This window comes from Tamandua tetradactyla, chromosome 13 (assembly GCF_023851605.1).
Source record: "Tamandua tetradactyla isolate mTamTet1 chromosome 13, mTamTet1.pri, whole genome shotgun sequence".
NCBI lineage: Eukaryota > Metazoa > Chordata > Mammalia > Pilosa > Myrmecophagidae > Tamandua > Tamandua tetradactyla.
The window spans coordinates 55,179,292-55,198,614 of record NC_135339.1 but is presented as its reverse complement, the minus strand read 5'-3'; the positions used below and the strand labels follow the sequence as shown (position 1 = coordinate 55,198,614).

The 19,323-nt window shown below is 37.6% G+C and overlaps 1 protein-coding gene across 9 annotated transcripts in view; it reads right to left on the bottom strand.

Annotated features, from left to right (window-relative positions):
• Window positions 1-479: 479 nt before the first annotated feature.
• The window catches only part of LOC143654020 (uncharacterized), a 549,535-nt gene continuing 530,691 nt past the window's right edge, over window positions 480-19,323 (bottom strand). For all 9 annotated transcript variants that reach the window (XR_013161635.1, XR_013161637.1, XR_013161636.1 and 6 more), the window contains one exon: window positions 480-655. The gene's annotated coding sequence lies outside the window, so the exon portion shown is untranslated. The remainder of the gene's footprint in view (window positions 656-19,323) is intronic.

Sequence of the window (19,323 nt, the reverse complement as noted above, 5' to 3'; positions counted from 1 at the left end):
TCCCTATTTTTCCATGTTTAAGAAGTCTTCATGTATGTGAAAACACTTGGTATAGCTAGGGTCTGTTTATTTTATACCTAAAAAAGTTCAAATGAAGTATATTCAAGATGATTCTGGATGATCTCCTCATTATTCACAGTGATATTGGAAAGTCTATCCAATGAAGTTGGCTGAGCAAGGCAAATCAACTATACCAATCGGCATATTTGTTGAATCCAAAACATTTGTTACTCTGCTAAGAGCTCCACATGATTTTCTCATTTAATATTTACAGAAACCCTCAAAGAGCTCAAATAATTTGCTCAAAATCATTCAACTGGGGATGGACATGTGCAGTTGGAACTCTTGTCTGTTTGAATTCTGAAGAATTCAGGTATATGTATAAAAGCTGTCCTCACTGTACTAAACAAAACCACAGAGTAGGAGAGGGAGTCACCAAATTTCACTTACCACTGACATCATAGTCATTTCTCCCCAGTTCTCATTAAAGCAGAATCAGCAATCCTTGCCCAAGTGGCTACAGCTTCTCAATGCTCCATGAAGATTTAGTACTGTGTTTTTCTCCAACTTAGACATTTCTACTTCGTCCATACTGTGCATCCTGCCTCTGGACATTTTCACTGTCGCCTTATGTAATCATTCAGCTCTGCTGCCTCTGTACAAGATAATGGAAAGATTACGATGATTAAAATGGCTAATTTCATGTGGCACCTTGACACATTATGGTGTCCAATCAGCACTGGCATGATTGTTATTGTGAGGGTATTTCATAGATGGATTCTAATCTATAATCAGTTAATTGCATCTACAATTAACAAAGGAAATTGTCCCCAGATATGAGGTTTTAAAAGCCAGAACTGAGGATTTTGGAAATCAGAAGGAAGAATTTCTACCTTAATTTCAGTCAGCCGACTGCCCCTGGGAAATTCAGACTCAACTTCAGCATCACCTTTATCAGTGTCCAGCTTGCAGCCTGCTCTACAGAATGAAGACTTGCCAAACCCCACAGTTGTGTGAGCCAAATCCTTCTAAGAAATCATATATATATTCCATAAATCTTATATATAATATATAATATATGATATATAGTATTATAATGTTTAAATCTTATTTTCTTTCTCTATCTATCTATCTATCTATCTATCTATCTATCTATCTATCTATCTATCTATCTATCTATCTATCTAATCTTATATATATCCTGTTGGTTTTGTTTCTCTGGAGAATCTGATGGATACAATGATAAAATGACTAGGGGTCAAGTTGATGAGGTCTGATGGGCAGACCTCAGATCATATTGGGTTACCTCTTGCCCCATTAAAGGATGTGGAAATTTGCCTGGAAAGTAAAGAAAATTGGCCAAATCAAGCATCCCATCAATTATGTGTTGTTTACAAGATTGAGGTAAACCAGAAAAGTAACAGCCAATTCTTAAATACTTTTTTTCTATCATTTATTTTGGGTCCTTCACTGAAAGCAAGATTATGTAGCCATTGCAATTTGGCCTTGTGATATATATTTTTGAGATATAAGGTTATTAAATTTTTAAAGGGTAACATTATTCCTTACTGTTTCTATAACAATTTAAATACAATTCTATGCTCATAAACCTTCATTTTTATGCTCTTTGTCAAAAGCTGAAGGTAAATAAAAACAACATTTCAATAATACATAACAATAAAATTCATACAGGGGAGAGTGTTTATAAGAGAATTGAAAATCAATGCCATCAAACCTCCACACGGTCTAAAAACCCATACTCATAATACATTATTATTTCAAGGACTGTGACATTTCAAAGCTGCTAGGATGTCTTAAGCCCTCTGAAATTATATAACCTGAGAATATTAAATAATTATATCTTTTGATTTGTGTCCCTACTATTTCAGGAATAAAGGGAAGACAATTATACAAATGAGCCCAAGCTGCTTGATAAAGGATCACAAATCACTGAGTATTGTCCAGGTGCCCATATTTTATGTTCAATGCATCTCTTAAAAGAATAGAAAAATGGATCTTTAATTTTCCTCAAAGATAGTTCACAGAGTATATTTCAACTCTTAGAGTTCCAATCTCAGAACATAATCTTAGCTTAGAAATAAAGGAGACCTTGTTAGTTATTCCCCAGAACAAAGGGTACAAATAGTCTTTCAAGGCATCAAAGTCTATATTATACAAATATATTTTTAAAGACAGTGTCTGCAACTAATGAACTAGAGAAAAATTAATAATAAAGTCAGCATTTTAGCTTTTCTGGGTCCTGAATTTCCCAGAGAAATTTCCATATTTTCATTGCACTTTGCATAAGGAGATACAGTCATCATTTATTTTACTGAGACAAAAGCAACTTTTGGATTTCTTTAATTCATTTGTTAATTTATTTTAATGAGTTTGCCTGAGCTTAGTGATGAGAGCCAGTCATATAATCTAGCCCACAGCTGGGGGTCAAAGCTGCCAGCTTGTGACTACAAAACCTTGTCTTCTACTCCAGACTGCTAAACACAATGATAAAACAAAGGAAAACAAGATGTACACATCCTGTGCACTAAATATGAATCTAGCATGCCAGCTGGTGAGAAGCAGGGGAAAGCTAAAAATAATGTTTTTGACTTTTAATAGTGGAAGGCAAAGCATGTCAGTAAATATTCACATTCAACTAACATGTATTGAGTGTCTGCTGTGCACCAGGGCCCATGCTAAGTACATCCTCATGACAGCCCTGTAAACTAAGAATAGGTAAGGATATTTTACAAAGGAGGAAATTGATGTGCCTAGGGGTTAAGTGGCAGGTGTCAAAGCCTCACAGATGGTGAGTTTAATTAGGTTTCAAATAGGGGTTTTCTGCCTCTGTTCTAGGTAGTGTTCTCCCAGAAGCAGGGCCTGAGTCAAAGATCTGGATACAAGTGATTAAGAAGGATGTCCTCCCAGCAGAAACCAGTAAGGGAGTAGAAAGCAGGGATGGAAGGTAAGAAGCAAGCAAGAGTGAAATTCTAGGTGATGCCTCCCAAGATTTAGATTGTGCTTTGAGACAAAGGAGCTAGGCTTTTGTGCTCCCTCACATCTTGCCCATGGCTGGTACAGGAACTTCCCATTATCTTGGGCAATCCTCTTAGGTAGAAGCATTTATCAGCAAAGTAAGCAGAAGCTGAGGGATGGACAACACATAGAGCTGGCTATAGGGCATGATCAGTATCCACTACAGGCTCTGTGCCAGTTTGAAAGTATTATGTACACCAGAAAAGCTATGTTTCAATCCTGATCCAATCTTGTGGAGGCACCTGTTTCTTTTAATCCAAATTTAATATTGTAGGTTGGTAAGTTTGATTAGATTATATCCACAGAGATGTGACACACTCAACTGTATGTGTGACCTTTGATTAGATGGAGATGTGACTTTACCCATTCCATGTGGGTCTTGATTAGTTTATTGGAATCCTTTAAAAGAGGAAACATTTTGGAGAGAGTGAGAAACTGCAGAAACAATAGAGCCAACAGAGAGAGAGAGAGCTGACACAGATGCTTGGAGCCCAGCAGATGTCACCATGAGATTTTAAGCAAGCCAGAACCTAGGGCCAGCCAAGGGAAATCAAGAGATGAAAGCCAGCCCCGAAGAAGCAAAGTTAGGAGTCCCCATAGTAACAGCAGCTGAAAGCAACAGAGCCCAGGAGCAAGATATCACCCATTGCCAGCCACGTGACTACCCAGCTGACAGAGGGGTTCTAACCCATTGACCTTCCTTGAGTTAAGGTATCTCTTCCTGGGTGCCTTAGTTGGACATTTTTTATAGGCTTAGAACTGTAAACTTGTAACTTATCAAATTCCCCTTTTTATAAGCTGTTCCAGTTCTGGTCTATCACATTCCAGCAGCTAACTAACTAGAACAGTTTCCTAAAATTGCTATGAGTATTTTTTAGTATAACTTTAGAAAAAAAATCAGAATCTTAGAAATGGAAGTGTCATCCAAAAAAGCACCCAATGCAGGATAAATACAGGGAGGACATAGATATTCCAGACGGCATCTTTCAAGACTGCAGTTAGAAAATTTCTTTAATTCAAAAAGAAAGAACCAATTGTCTATGAGGTCAACAACTTCACAGAATTTAGGTGACATGCAGTGTTTTTCCTTGAGCTTTCTCTAGACATTAAAGGATAAAAGAAGTTATTTTTGTTATTTGTTTTGTTTGCCTCTGTCTTCTAAATTCACATTTTTGAGACTGTACAGTTGGATGAGCCAACAATTTGCTAATGTACAGGTAAAGCAGCACCGATTCTACTATCTCTTCAGAAAAATGAAATACTAGTACTGACATCTTGCTAATTTTTAAAAAAGCTCCTTCCATTCTTTTCTTTCTGCCACTTTTCATGTTTCTATTTCTGTTGGCATGTGAACTTTTCTGGTCAAATAGCCAGTTGGAACAATGACATTTATTTGGATGAGCTATGTCAATATTTCTTCAATGTTGACCATCTCTCCTGTTTTAGGTGCATGGAGTATGAACTTGTGTGCCACCCCCAGGCAGAAATCATTCAGGCTACCTCAGCGTTGTGTAATGAGTGCTGTTCATCTGATCAGTCTTCATTGGAAACTAGAAACTTGACTGCAGTCAGTTATGGCTCTTTACTGGGAACCATAAAAGGGTTGCCAAGAATGATTAAATCATCTGTAAGGTACAAGCTACGGTTAGTGTCCACATTGCTAACCTAGAAAATTGCATATAATATATAACGTGGTCCTTGTGTTAATTTCCCATCTCTCTTCCCCAAGGATAGGTAGAAATGTCTCTGGTGGTGTCTCATTCATCTTTCCATGTCACCCACATTCTTCATCTTCTCATGTCATCTGTGTTTTTCAACATCCATTGATCTTCTTGTCAGATCATTCCATTTCTCATATTTGTCTGTGTCGAAATGAGTATTTCACTTTGATTAGGGTTTATTCTGCAGAGAATTCTCTTCTTCAATAGGCGCTTCAAGTATATGCTTTTGGGAGAGGGTTTCACCTGGCTTTTCTGAATACAACTTGTACCATGCTTTGGAGGGTGGTCCTCTTCCAACACATGCTCTGTAATAAGTTAGCTGTAACCATCAGTTACACCAGAAATAGCTTCCCTCTCCCATACCATACATTCTCTGAGTTCTGCTCTCTGAGTAATGTTAGCAGCGTATGTGTGGGGTGGGGGGTGGGGGGTGGGAGGGGTTCTAAAGTTCCTTCATTTTGGTAGAACAAACTCTAGATTTAGTAGCATCCAAAATATGTCCCTCCCAGTGTAGAAAGTGTTATTCCATGCTACTATTGTGCATCACAAAGCATCTCTTGCTGATACTTTTATGGCCACTTTATGTGGGCCTCAAAGAATTGCTCTGCAGGTATGGAAGGTCAGAGGTACAGAGGGCCTCTGTGCAGACCCACCCACATTATCACCCCACATGCCAGCAGAGGCTGGAAATTGTAATCACATTTGTGACTCTGTTCTCAGAATCTCTCCCATATATAGGAAAGAAATAGAAGCTAGGTGATTACTTTTAGAAATCAGGACAGTTAATGAAATCTAACCTGACATTTAGCAGGTTAAATATGTGTGTCTGATTGTTCCACAGAGCTTGGGTGATCTGCCATCTTCCCCCTCTCTGTCCCTTTAGCATGCACTTAATATTATTTTCAGGAAAATAATATTTTCAGCAGACATTTAGTACTGCTCAAATGTGAGAGTTTCAGTTTTTGTGACACCAGAGAAGCTTATGCTTAATTGTAGTCAGTTCCAGAAAAATAAGTGACGTTCCATGTATCAAATACAAAATAGTCAAACTAAGATACATTAACATCAAATTTAACTATATACATTTTAATGATATGTATGAACCAGTAAAATGTGATGGATTAGTAACTGGAGAGAAGCTGAGAAATGTTAGGCATCTGAAAAGCCATTTATCATAACAAATGCAATTTGCTATCAAATAATATCCATCACTTCCATTATAAAAGCCAGAATTTGACAAAAGGAAGACATAATTCACAAAAAAAATTTTTAAAGATGTTAATATTCCGCAGAACTCATTCTACCTTCAACTAAGTGCAGAACTAAACCAGTGTTCTTATATTAAAAGCCTTTGTCACTTTCCTTTTGTAAATATCACTTCTCATTACTAGAAATGCAGGCCAATTCTATAGGCATATCTCCAGCTTATTTTATCGCTTTCAGCCAAAAGCCATCACAAGCCTTTCAAAGAAGATTCAGGTATATTGTGTTGAGTTCCTCAGCATAAAGATAGTTAGTAATTCAGATATAATTTCATAAAAAGGAATAATGATAGTCAAACATCATACTACCATGTTGCTTTAGTGCAGTTAACTTGGATATTGGAAGTAGCCCATACAAAAAGAGAGACTCAAAACTAATTCATTTTCCTGAAAATAATATTAAGTGCATGCTAAAGGGACAGAGAGGGGGAAGATGGCAGATCACCCAAGCTCTGTGGAACAACAAGAATAGGGTCAAAATAAAAGTATAAACAAATAAGTAACTAGGACTGCAATTAAAGCAGAGAAACTGAGATGGAGAGAGAGTGGTGAGTGTCCTGAACTGTGAATCCACTGGGGCAGGCAGTGTGTGGAGATGCAGGGGTCCCAAGGGAGTGGCACACTCTTGCATTCCACCCAGCTACTGAAGCAGGTTTTGGGAGGTCTTCCCTCATGGCTCTGCAGCTGGGAGTCTCTGTGCGGAGCCCAGAGGCTGGCAGACTTGCTTCCCCTGTGCACAGGGACTGCTGGATCAGTGCATGGTTTCTGCTCCTAAACCCTGAGGCAGGCTTCATGGGCGCCTAGCTTGGGCAGAGACCAGAGGCTCCCCCAACCTGGGGAGGCGAGATGTGGAGTGGTGCCAACCCAATGTCCAGCCAACAAGGGAGGTCTTGGTCCTGCTCCCCTTTACCCACAGAGGCCTGGGAATCTTGTGCATGCACAGACTGAGAGGTGGGGCCAAGGAGGCTGGCCAAGCCAAGTGCCACCATCTTTTTTTTTTTTGGTGCATGGACCAGGAGTCAAACCCTGGTTTCCTGCATGACAGGCAAACTTTCTACAACAGAACCACCAGAGCACCCTTTTCTGTCTAGTTTTGAACAGACCCTTAAGCATTTTTTTTCTCTTTTTGGTGCATGGGCTGAGAGTCAAACCCAGGTCTCTTGCACGACTGGAGGGCATTCTACTGCTCAATCACCCATGCAGCTTTCCTGCCTAGTTTTTAAAAGACCCTTAAGTAGAACTGCATCCCCTACATGAGATCCAGGTCTTGGTTTGGTGGGGAATTACTGACAAACCAAATGCAAAGGGACCTTCAATGCAAACTGAAGTAAATGCAAAACTTTAGACAAGTGAAGGAAACAAACTTGCAAAATAATCTTAAGATAATCAAATGCCCTGGAAACAACAGAAAATCACAAGGCATGTGAAAGTGGGCAGAAATGGCCCAGCTAAATGACCAAATCAAAACAGCGGAGGGGACACAGAATATGGAACAACTACTCAAGGATATTTATAAAGAAATAAAGGATACCAAGAAGATACTAGAAGAGCATAAAGAAGAATTATTAAGATTGAATAGAAAAATAGCAGAGTTCACAGAGATGAAAGATGCTGTAGACCAAATTAAAAATACACTAGAGACACATAACAGCAGATCTGAAGAGATGGAACAAAGAATAAGTGAACTAGAAGACAGGACAATTGTACTTAAGTACACAAAGGAACAAATGGCAAGAAATGGCCACATCTGGGAAACAAAAGAGGTTGTCCAGAAGTAACTCTTAGACATACCTATAGGTAGGTTGAGCTTCTCTGCTACTTATATACCTATAAGCGTCACAAGAGTAAGTCTTAAGATCAAGGGCTTGGCCTATTGATTTGGGGGTCCCTAATGTTTGACACAGTATCAGGGGATTCCCTGATGGTAAAGTTTAATTGTTCCATATTCTTTCTCCCATTCTTCAAGGGACTTTGCCAATACTTTTTGAATATCTGTTTAATTCATAGGGCAATTTTATCACAAATTCCAAAAAGAACTAACACAAATCCTCAAACTCTTCCATAAAATATTGAGGAAAATTGAATGCTGATATATTCATTTTATGAAGCTAACATCACTCTAATACCAAAACTGCATAAAGACAGTACAAGAAAGGAAAACTACAGACCAATCTCCCTAATGAACACAGATACAAAAATCTCACAAAATACTAGCAAATATCATTGTACTGTGATACAATAGTAGTATTATATATCATGATCAAGTGGGGTTTACACCAGAAATGCAAGAGTGGTTCAATATAAGAAAATCAAATAATTTAATACAGCACATTAACAAATAAAAAGGAAAAAATCACATGATAATATCAATTGATGCTGAAAAAGCATTGACAAACTTTGGCATCCTTTTCTGATAAAAACACTTCAAAAAGTAGGAATTGAAGGAACCCCTCTAAATATTATAAAGGGCATATATGAAAAACCTATAACCAGCATCATACTTAGGTGAGAGGTTGAAAGCACTCCCCATAAGATTGGGAATGAGACAAGGATGCCCATTGTCACTATTATTCAACACCGTACTAGAAGTCCTAGATGGAGCTATTAGAGAGGAGAAAGAAATAAAATATCCAAATAGGAAAGAAAGAAGTAAAACTTTAATTATTTGCAGATGACATGATCCTATATTTTGAAAACCCTGTGAAATCGATGACAAAGCTACTTGAGATAATAAAATTCAGCAAAGTGGCAGGATACAAGATTAATGCACAAAAGTCACTAATGTTTCTATACACAAGTAATGAACCTTTGGAGGAGACAGTTAAGGAAAAAATTATATTCAAAATAGTGACCAAAAGAATCAAGTAACTAGGAACAAGCCTAACCAGGGACGTCAAGGATTTGTACACAGAAAACTACAAAACATTGCTAAAAGAAATAAAAAGTGACCTAAATAGATGGAAAGGCATTCAGTGCTCATGGATAACAAGGTTGAATGTCATTAAGATGTCAATTCTAACCAAAACGATCTACAGATTCAATGGAATATCAATCAAAATCCCAACCATCTACTTTGAAGACTTCAGAAAGCTAGCTATTAAAATTATTTGGAAGGGAGCAGGCCATGGTGGATCAGCAGGCAGAGTTCTCTCCTGCCATGCCAGAGACCCAGGTTTGATTCCTGGTGCCTGCCCTTGCAAATATATATATATATATATTTGGAAGGAAAAGAGACCCTGAATAGCTAAAGATACCCTAAAAAAGAAAAGCGAAGTGGGGGACTAACACTTCCTGACTTTAAAGCCTACTATGAAGCCACAGTGTTCAAAACAGCAGATTACCAGCAAAAAGATAAAAGTATCAACCAATGGAATTAAATTGAGAGTACACAGATAGACCACCAAATCTATGGTCAATTGATCTTCAATAAGGCCCCAAATTCACTGAACTTGGGCAGAAGAATCTTTTTAATAAATGGGCATTGAAAACTGGATATCAATAGCCAAAAGAATGAAAGAGAACACTTACATTACTCCTTATACAATAACTAATTAAAAATGGATTAAAGACCTAAATAAAAGAGCCAGTACCATAGAACTAGAAAAAAGTATAGGGAAACATCTCTAAGAGAAAATAACAAGAGGTAGCTTCTTAAAATTTACACCAATGCACAAGCAATGAAAGAAAAAATTGATAAATCAGAACTCCTTAAAATCAAAAGCTTGGGGTACAAGGATAATTCAGTGGTAGAATTCTCACTTGCTACGTGGGAGACCCAGGTTCTATTTCCAGCCCATGCACTCCTCCTCCTCCAAAAAATAAATTCAACAAGTGGTGTTGCAATAAGGGAAAAGTTACATGGAGAAAGAATGAAATGTGACCCCCACCATATAGCATACAAAAATTTTTTAAACAATCAAAAGCTTATGTACCTCAAAGGACTTTGTCAAAAAGGTGAAGATGCAGCCAACTCAATGGGAGAAAATATTTGGTCACCACTTATCGGATAAAGGTTTGATATCCTGTGTACATAAAGAAATTATACAGTTCAACAACAAAAGAACAAAGAACCCAATTATAAAATGGACAAAGGAAAACTGAAGCCTAGATTGCAAGATCTTATAGCAGCCATACTTTGTCCAAAGTTTATTTTTTTAATTTAAAATTTTTTTAAAAAATATAAAAACAAACATAAACATTCTTAACATGTGATCATTCTGTTCTGCATATTATATAATCAGGAATTCACAATATCATCACATAGTTGCATATTCATCATCATGATCTTTTCTTAGAACATTTGCATCAATTCAGAAAAAGAAATAAAAGGACAACAGAAAACATTTAAAAATACCATACCCCTTACCCCTCCCTTTCTTGATCACTAGCATTTCAATCTAAATTTCACATTTGTTCCCCCTATTATTTATTTTTATTCCATATGTTTTACTCATCTGTTGATAAGGTAGATAAAAGATGCATCAGACACAAGGTTTTCACAATCACACAGGCACATTGTGAAAGCTATATCATTATACAATCAGCTTCAAGAAACATGGCTACTGGAACACAGCTCTACATTTTCAGGCAGTTGCCTCCAGCCTCTCCATTACATCTTGACTAACAAGGTGATATCTATTTAATGCATAAGAATAACCTCCAGGATAACCTCTCAACTCTGTTTGGAATCTCTCAGCCATTGACACTTTCTTTTCTCTCATTTTGCTCTTCCCCCTTTTGGTCGAGAAGTTTTCTCAATCCCTTGATGCTCCCAGCTTATTCTAGGATTTCTGTCCTACGTTGCCAGGAAGGTCCACACACCTGGGAGTCATGTCCCATGTAGACAGGGGAGGGTGGTGAGTTTGCTTGTTGTGTTGGCTGGAGGGAGAGGCCAAATCTAAGCAACAAAAGAGGTTCTCTTAGGTGTGACTCTTAGGCCTAATTTTAAGTGGGCTTGACCTATCCTTTGTGTAGTTAAGTTTCATATGAACAAATCCCAAGACTGGGGGCTCAGCCTATTGCTTTGGTTGTCCCCACTGCTTGTGAGAATATAAGAATTATCCACTTGGGGAAGTTGAATTTTCCCCCTTTCTCACCATTCCCCCAAGGAGACTTTGCAAATGCATTTTCACTCACTGTTCAAATCACTCTGGGATTTATTGGGGTATCACTCTGGACAAACCTACAAAATCTTATGCCCTACTCAAGGTTCCATGTACTTATGGGGTTCAAGTAAGCCATCCACATAAGTTATATTAGGAACTGCACTAGTCAAAATATAAATTTTGTACCAAATAAATTTTTTCACTTTAGTCTCACACATAAGTTAAAATTTTATAATATTAATTGCCATCTATTTTCAACACCCAGCAGCAATGACATTCCCTTGTTCTTCCTCATGCAAAAACATTTTTAAATTTGTACATTTAGTCACTATCATTATACACTCTAGGCATTCTTAGATTATACCATCTCAGTCTTTATCATCTACCTTTCTTTCTGATTTCATTTGTGCCCCCAGCCCTCCTCCCTCTATCATTCTCACATTCAGCTTCATTCAGTATTCTAACATAATTGTATTACAGTTAGGTGGTACTGTGCTATCCATTTCTGAGTTTTTACAATCAGTCCTGTTGCACAGTTTGTATCCCTTCAGCTCCAATTACCCAATATTTTACCCTATTTCTATCTCCTGATGGTCTCTGTTACCAATGAAATTCTCCAAGCTTATTTACTAATGGCAGTTCATATCAGTGAAACCATAGAGTATTTGTCCTTTTGTTTCTGGCTAATCTAACTCAGCATAATGTCCTTAAGGTCCATCCATGTTGTTACATACTTCATAACTTTATTCTGTCTTACATCTGTATAATATTCCATTGTATGTATATACCACAGCTTGTTTAGCCACTCTTCTGTTGATGGACATTTGGGCTGTTTCCATCTCTTTGCAATTGTAAATAATGCTGCTATAAACATTGGTGTGCAAATGTCCATTTGTGTCCTTGCCCTCATGTCCACTGAGTAGATACATAGCAATGGTATTGCTGGGTCATATGGCAATTCTATACTTAGCTTCCTGAGGACCCCCCAAACTGCCTTCCACAGCAGTTGTACTGTTTGATGTTCCCACCAACAATGGATAAGTGTGCCTCTTTCTCCACATCCTCTCCAGCACTTGTCATTTTCTGTTTTATTGATAATGGCCATTCTGGTGAGTGTGAGATGATATCTCATTGTGGTTTTGATTTGCATTTCCCTAATAGCCAGGGAAGTTGAGCATATTTTCAGATACCTTTTGGACATTTGTATTTCCTCTTCTGAGAAGTGTCTGTTCAAGTCTTTTGCCCATTTTTTAATTGGGTTGGCTGTCTTTTTGTTGTTGAGTTGAACAATCTTTTTACATATTCTGGATACTAGACCTTTGTCTGATATATCATTTCCATATATTATCTCCCATTGTGTAGGCTGTCTTTTTGCTCTCTTGACAAAGTTCTTTGATGCACAAAAGTGTTTAATTTTGAGGAGTTCCCATTTCTTTCTTTACTTCTTCAATGCTCGTGCTTTGGGTGTAAGGTCTAGAAAACCACCTACTAGTATAAGATTTATAAGATATTTCCCTACGTTTTCTTCTAACTGTTTTCTGGTCTTAGATCTAATGTTCAGGTCTTTGATCCATTTTGAGTTAATTTTTATATAGGGTGTGAGATATGGATCCTCTTTCATTTTTTGGCATATGGATATCCAGTTCTCTAGGCACCATTTGTTGAAGAGACTGTTCTGTCCCAGGTGAGTTGGTTTGGCTGCCTTATCAAAGACCAATTGTCCATAGATGAGAGGGTCTATACCTGAACAGTCTATTTTATTCCATTGGTCAGTATATCTATCTTTATGCTAGTACCATGCTGTTTTGACCATTGTAGCTTCATAATACACCTTAAAGTCAGGTAGTGTGAGACCTCCAACTTCATTTTTTTTTTCCTCAGGATACTTTTAGCTATTTGGGGCACCCTGCCCTTCCAGATAAATTTGGTTATTTCTGAAAAGTAAGTTTTTGGGATTTTAATTGGTATTGCATTGAATCTAGTAAATCAATTTAGGTAGAATCGACATCTTAACTATATTTAGTCTTCCAATCCATGAACACAGTATGCCTTTCCATCTATTTAGGTCTTCTATGATTTCTTTTAAGAATTTTTTGTAGTTTTCTTTGTATAGGTCTTTTGTCTCTTTAGTTAAATTTGTTCCTAAATATTTTATTCTTTTGGTTGCAGTTGTAAATGGAATTTTTTTCTTGATTTCCCCCTCAAATTGTTCATTACTAGTGTATAGAAATACTACAGAGTTTTGCGTGTTGATCTTGTAACCTGCCACTTTGCTGTACTCATTTATTAGCCCTAGTAGTTTTGCTGTGGGGTTTTGGTTTTTTTTTGACATATACTATCATATCATCTGAAAACAGTGAGAGTTTTTAACTTCTTCCTTTCCAATTTTGATGCCTTGTACTTCTTTTTCTTGTCTAATTGCTCTGGCTAGAACTTCCAACACAATGTTCAATAACAGTGGTGATAGTGGACATCCTTGTCTTGTTCCTGATCTTAGGGGGAAGGGTCTCAGTTTTTCCCCATTGAAGATGACATTAGCTGTGGGTTTTTCATATATTCCCTCTATCATGTTGAGGAAGTTCCCTTCTATTCCTATCCTTTGAAGTGTTTTCAACAGGAAAGGATGTTGAATTTTGTCAAATGCCTTTTCTGCATCAGTCAAGGTGATCATGTGGTTTTTCTGCTTTGATTTGCTGATATGGTGTATTACATTAATTGATTTTCTTATGTTTAACCATCTTTGCATACCTGGGATGAATCCTACTTGGTCATGGTGTATAATTCATTTAATGTGCCACTGGATTCGATTTGCTAGAATTTTGTTGAGGATTTTTGCATTTATATTCATTAGAGAGATTGGTTTGTAGTTTTCTTTTTTTGCAACATCTTTTTCTGGCTTTGGTATGAGGGTATTGTTCCCTTCATAGAATGAATTAGGTTGCTTTCCCTCTACTTCAATTTTTTTTGAAGTGTTTGTGCAGGATTGGTACTAATTCTTTCTGGAATGTTTGGTAGAATACACATGTGAAGCCATCTGGTCCTGCACTTTTCTTTTTGGGGAGCTTCTTAATGACTTATTCAATTTCTTTACTTGTGATTGGTTTGTTGAGGTCGTCTATTTCTTCTTGAGTTAATGTTGTTGTTCATGCCTTTCTAGAAAGTTGTCCATTTCATCTACATTGTCAAGTTTATTAGCATGAAGTTGTTCATAGTACCCTCTCATTACTCCCTTTATTTCTGTGGGGTCAGTGGTTATGTCTACTCTTCCATTTCTGATTTTATTTATTTGCAGCCTCTCTCTTCTTCTTTTTGTCAACCTCACTAAGAGTCCATCAATCTTATTGATTTTCTCATGGAACCAACTTCTGGTTGTGTTGATTTTCTCAATTGTTTTCATGTTCTCAGTTTCATTTATTTCTGCTCTAATCATCACTATTTCTTTCCTTTTGCTTGCTTTTGGTTTAGTTTGCTGTTCTTTTTCTAGTTCTTCCAAGTGGACAGTTAATTCCTGGATTTTTACTGTTTCTTCTTTTTTAATATAGGCATTTAGGGCAGTACATTTCCCTCTTAGCACTGCCTTTGCTGCATCCCATAAGTTTTGATATGTTGTGTTTTCATTTTCATTTACCTCAAGGTATTTACTGATTTCTCTTGTAATTTCTTCCTTGACCCATTGGTTGTTTAAGAGTGTGTTGTTGAGCCTCCATATATTTGTGAATTTTCTGGCACTCTGTCTATTATTGATTTCCAACTTCATTCTTTTATGATCTGAGAAAGTGTTTTGTGTAATTTTAATCTTTTTAAATTTATTGAGACTTTCTTTGTGACCCAGTATATGGTCTATCCTTGAGAATGATCCATGAGCACTTGAGAAAAAGGTGTATCCTGCTGTTGTGGGGTGTATATTCTCTAAATGTCTGCTAAGTCTAGCTCATTTATGGTATTATTCAAATTCTCTTTTTCTGTATTGATCCTCTACCTAGATGTTCTGTCCATTGAAGAGAGTGGGGAATTGAAGTCTCCAACTATTATGGCAGATGTGTCCATTTCTATTTTCAGTGTTTGCCTCATGTCTTTTGGAGCGTTCTGGCTCGGTGCATAAATATTTATGATTGTTATGTCTTCTTGTTGAGTTGTTCCTTTTACTAACACATATTGTCCGTCTTTGTCTCTTTTAACTGTTTTACATCTGAAGTCTAATTTGTTGGTTATTAGTACAGCTACTCCTACTCCTTTCTTATTGTTATTTGCATGAAATATCTTTTCCCAACCTTTCACTTTCAACCTATGTTTATCCTTGGGTCTAAGATCTGTTTCCTGTAGACAGCATATAGATGGGTTCTATTTTTGAATCCATTCTGCCAGTCTATGTCTTTTGATTGGGGAGTTTAATCCATTAACATTTAATGTCATTACTGTATGCGTAGTACTTTCTTCTACTATTTTGCTTTTCGGATTTTATATGTCATATCTCATTTTTCTTCTTTTTACCTTTACTGATAGTCTTCATTTCTACATTTTTCTCCACACCTCTCTTTCCTGTCTTTTCATATCTGCCTCTAGTGCTCCCTTTAGTATTTCTTGCAGAACTGGTCTCTTGGTCACAAATTCTCTCAGTGATTGTCTGAAAATATTTTAATCTCACCCTCATTTTTGAAGGACAGTTTTGCTGGATATATAATTCTTGGTTGACAGTTTTTCTCTTTTAGTAATTTAAATATATCATCCCACTGTCTTCTCGCCTCCATGGTTCCTGCTGAGAAATTTACACAGAGTCTTATTGGGCTTACCTTGTATGTGATGAATTGTTTTCTCTTGCTGCTTCCAAGATTCTCTCTTTCTCTTTGACATTTGACATTCTGATTAGTAAATGTCTTGTTGTACATCTATTTGGATCTCTTCTGTTTGGGATATGCCGCACTTCTTTGATCTGTAATTTCAAGTCTTTCATAAGAGTTGGGACATTTTCATCGATAATTTCCTCCATTAGTTTTTCTCCTCCTTTTCCCTTTTCTTCTCCTCCTGGGACACCCACAACACATATATTTGTGCACTTCATGTTGTCATTCAATTCCCTTAGTCCCTGCTCATATTTTTCAATTCTTTTCCTTATATTTTCTTTTGATTGTCAAATTTCAGATGTCCCATCCTCCAATTCACTAATCCTATCTTCTGCCTCTTGAAATCTGACATTGTAGGCTTCCATTGTTTTTTCCATTTCTAATACTGTGCCTTTCATTCCCATAAGTTCTATGATTTGTTTTTTTCAGACTTTCAGTTTCTTCTTTTTGTTCATTCCTTGCCTTCTTTATATCCTCACTCAATTCACTGATTTGATTTTTGATGAGGTTTTCCATGTCTGTTTGAACATTCTGAATTAATTGTTTCAATTCCTGTATCTCATTTGAATCATTGGTTTGTTCCTTTGACTGGGCCATATCTCCAATTTTCCTAGTGTGATTTATTACTTTTTGATGGCATCTAGGCATTTAATTACCTTAAGCAGTTCATTCTGGAGATTGTTTTCACTTCTTTTACCTAGGAGTTTCTTGCTGGATGACTTTGCTGTTCTTTGACATTTGTTCAGCTTATTCTTGACCACTAGCTTAGGTTTTGTTTAACAGAGGAGAATTTTTTCAGTTCTTGTTTTCTTGTTTCTTGCCCTGCCTGTATGGTGCATTCCCCCCCACCCTGAGGAGGGCCTACTTAAGTATTATAGACCCCAGCCAGATTTTCCCAGACCAAACTGGCCTCCTGTCAGGAGGAAAGAGTTATCTGCATCAGTTTTCCCTGAGGGTGAGACCCAGCAGGTTGAAAGACTTTCCTGTGAAGTTTCTGGACTCTGTTTTTCTTATCCTGCCCAGTATGTAGCACTTATCTGCCTGAACGTCCAACCAGCATAAGGTGATGTGGTACCTTTAACTTCAACAGACTCTCTCTGCTGTGGGCATTGTGGAGACAGAGGAGAGTTTGTACACTGGCTTTAATTGCTTCAATTTTCCAAACCCTGGGGTCTGAATTCCTTGAGGGAGGGAATCCACCTGAGTTGGGCTCCACTCATCCTCTGGAGAAGGCACAGGCTCCAGACAAGCTCCCAAACAAGCTTGTTTCTGCCTATGCCTGGGGCAGTTGCAGCCTGAGAAGCCCTGCCGCTATATGCAAAGGCAGTCAAGCCTTTGTAGAAACACAGCCACAAAAAAGAAAGAGAAAAATCCTTCTCAGAGCAGGACACCCATTCCTTGGCTTTGCCAATCAAGAGCATAAGTTGGTATGTTGCTTTGTGTACCTTCAGATCCTATGAACTACCTCCTTTCCTTCAGGGCCCAGACCCTTTCAAGTATCACGTGCTATCTAATCTGAAAACCCTCTGTTTCTTTTTTTCTTTTTTCCATCAGCCCTGACCCCTTGGCACTGGGCAAAAATCAGCAACCTTCACTTTGATGAGGTTCAGCTGAGCTGGGGGCCTATTTATAGTAGTAAGATTTTGTGAATTAATTCCACAATTGGAGCTTAATTGTGCTCAGCTCCTGCTGCTGGTTAAGTCTCTTTCCTTTTCCCTCTGGGAAGCAGTCTGTGTGTGGGGGGGTGCCGGGTACTACGGCTTGGGATACTCACAGTTGGGGGGTGGGGCTCACAACCAGTCCAGTTGGCCCAGACTGGGGTATGCTGTGTGTCCAGTCACTGATGTGGCCCCAGGAGTTGTTCTGTACTAATAGTAGCTGTTCTGGAGGATGAACTAAATCTCAAACCTCACTAAACTGCCATCTTGGTATCTCTCTTTGGTCCAAAGTTTTAAGCATATTTCTGGATTCTGAGATGCTGAGCTATGTGTGTATATGCTGGTATTTGTATAAGCTGATATTTCCCTGGAGCTTTAAGTACCTCTATGACACCTAAGATACAGAGCTGGAGTTCTGCAGCTCTTAAAGTCAGTATTGCTATGTGCAATAACTGTTAAAATAACCGAAAAAAAGAGATCAGGCTTCAATTAGAGAAAAAAATGAAGCCAATCTGATTGGGACTAAAGTAAATCAGAATACAGGGCAAAACATGATGGTGTGTGTACTCTGGAGCTTTGCCTACTGTGTGAGACCAGGAGCAGAGAGGTTTATTGTGTCTAGAACATAAATTTTCTGTAACCCACAATCTAAATCAACATGTCTGGATAGTTCATTTAAACAACCCAACCACATGGAGCCTAGAATAGAATGAGGCCTTGTAATTCTGTATAGCTTAATGTAATTCCCAGAGATATCCAAGACTATGGTGGGCTGATAATTAAAAAGTATTGGTAGACGAAGGGGGAAGAGAGAAATGAGACAAAATAAAGGTTCAGTGGCTGAGAGATTTCAAACAGAGTCAAGAGGTTATCCTGGAGGTTATTTTTACACATTATATAGATATTCCTTTTTAGTTTATGGTGTATTAGAGTGGCTAGAGGGAAGCATCTGAAACTGTTGAACTGTATTCCATTAGCCTTGATTCTTGAAGACAGCTGTATAACAATATAGCTTTTACAATGTGACTGTGTGATTGTGAAAACTTGTGTCTCATCCTCCTTTAATCCAGGGTATGGACAGATGAGGAAAAAATAAAGATAAAAATACATAAGTAATAAGGGGAAATGTAGGATAAAAATTGGATTGAAATACTAGCGATCAATGAAAGGGAGGGGTAAGGGGTATGGGGTATGGGATGTATGAAGTTCTTTAATTTTTATGTTTCTGGAGTGATGCAGTTGTACTAAAAATGATCATGGTGATAAATAGATAACTATGTGATGATATTATGAGCCACTGATTGTTTACTACGGATAGACTGTATGTATGTGAAAATTTCTCAATAAAAATAGTTTTTTAAAGTATTGGTAGAGTCCCTTGAGGGACTGGAGAAAAAATAAGGAAATAATACATTTTCCCATCTGGGAAACCAATGGTACTCTCTCAAATATTAGGGACACCTAAGAAAATAGGCCAAGCCCTTGATTTTGAAGCTTGCCCTTAAGGAATTTATTTCTGTAGTGGAAAAGGTAAGATTTCTTCTAATTATTTCTAAGAATTGCTTCCAGGAAACCTTTTTGGCTGCTCAGATGTGGCCTTTTTCTCTCTAAGCCCAATTCTGCAAGGAAAACCATTACCCTTCCCCCCTACATGGGACATGACATTTAGAGGTGAGAGTCTCCCTGACAATGGGGACATG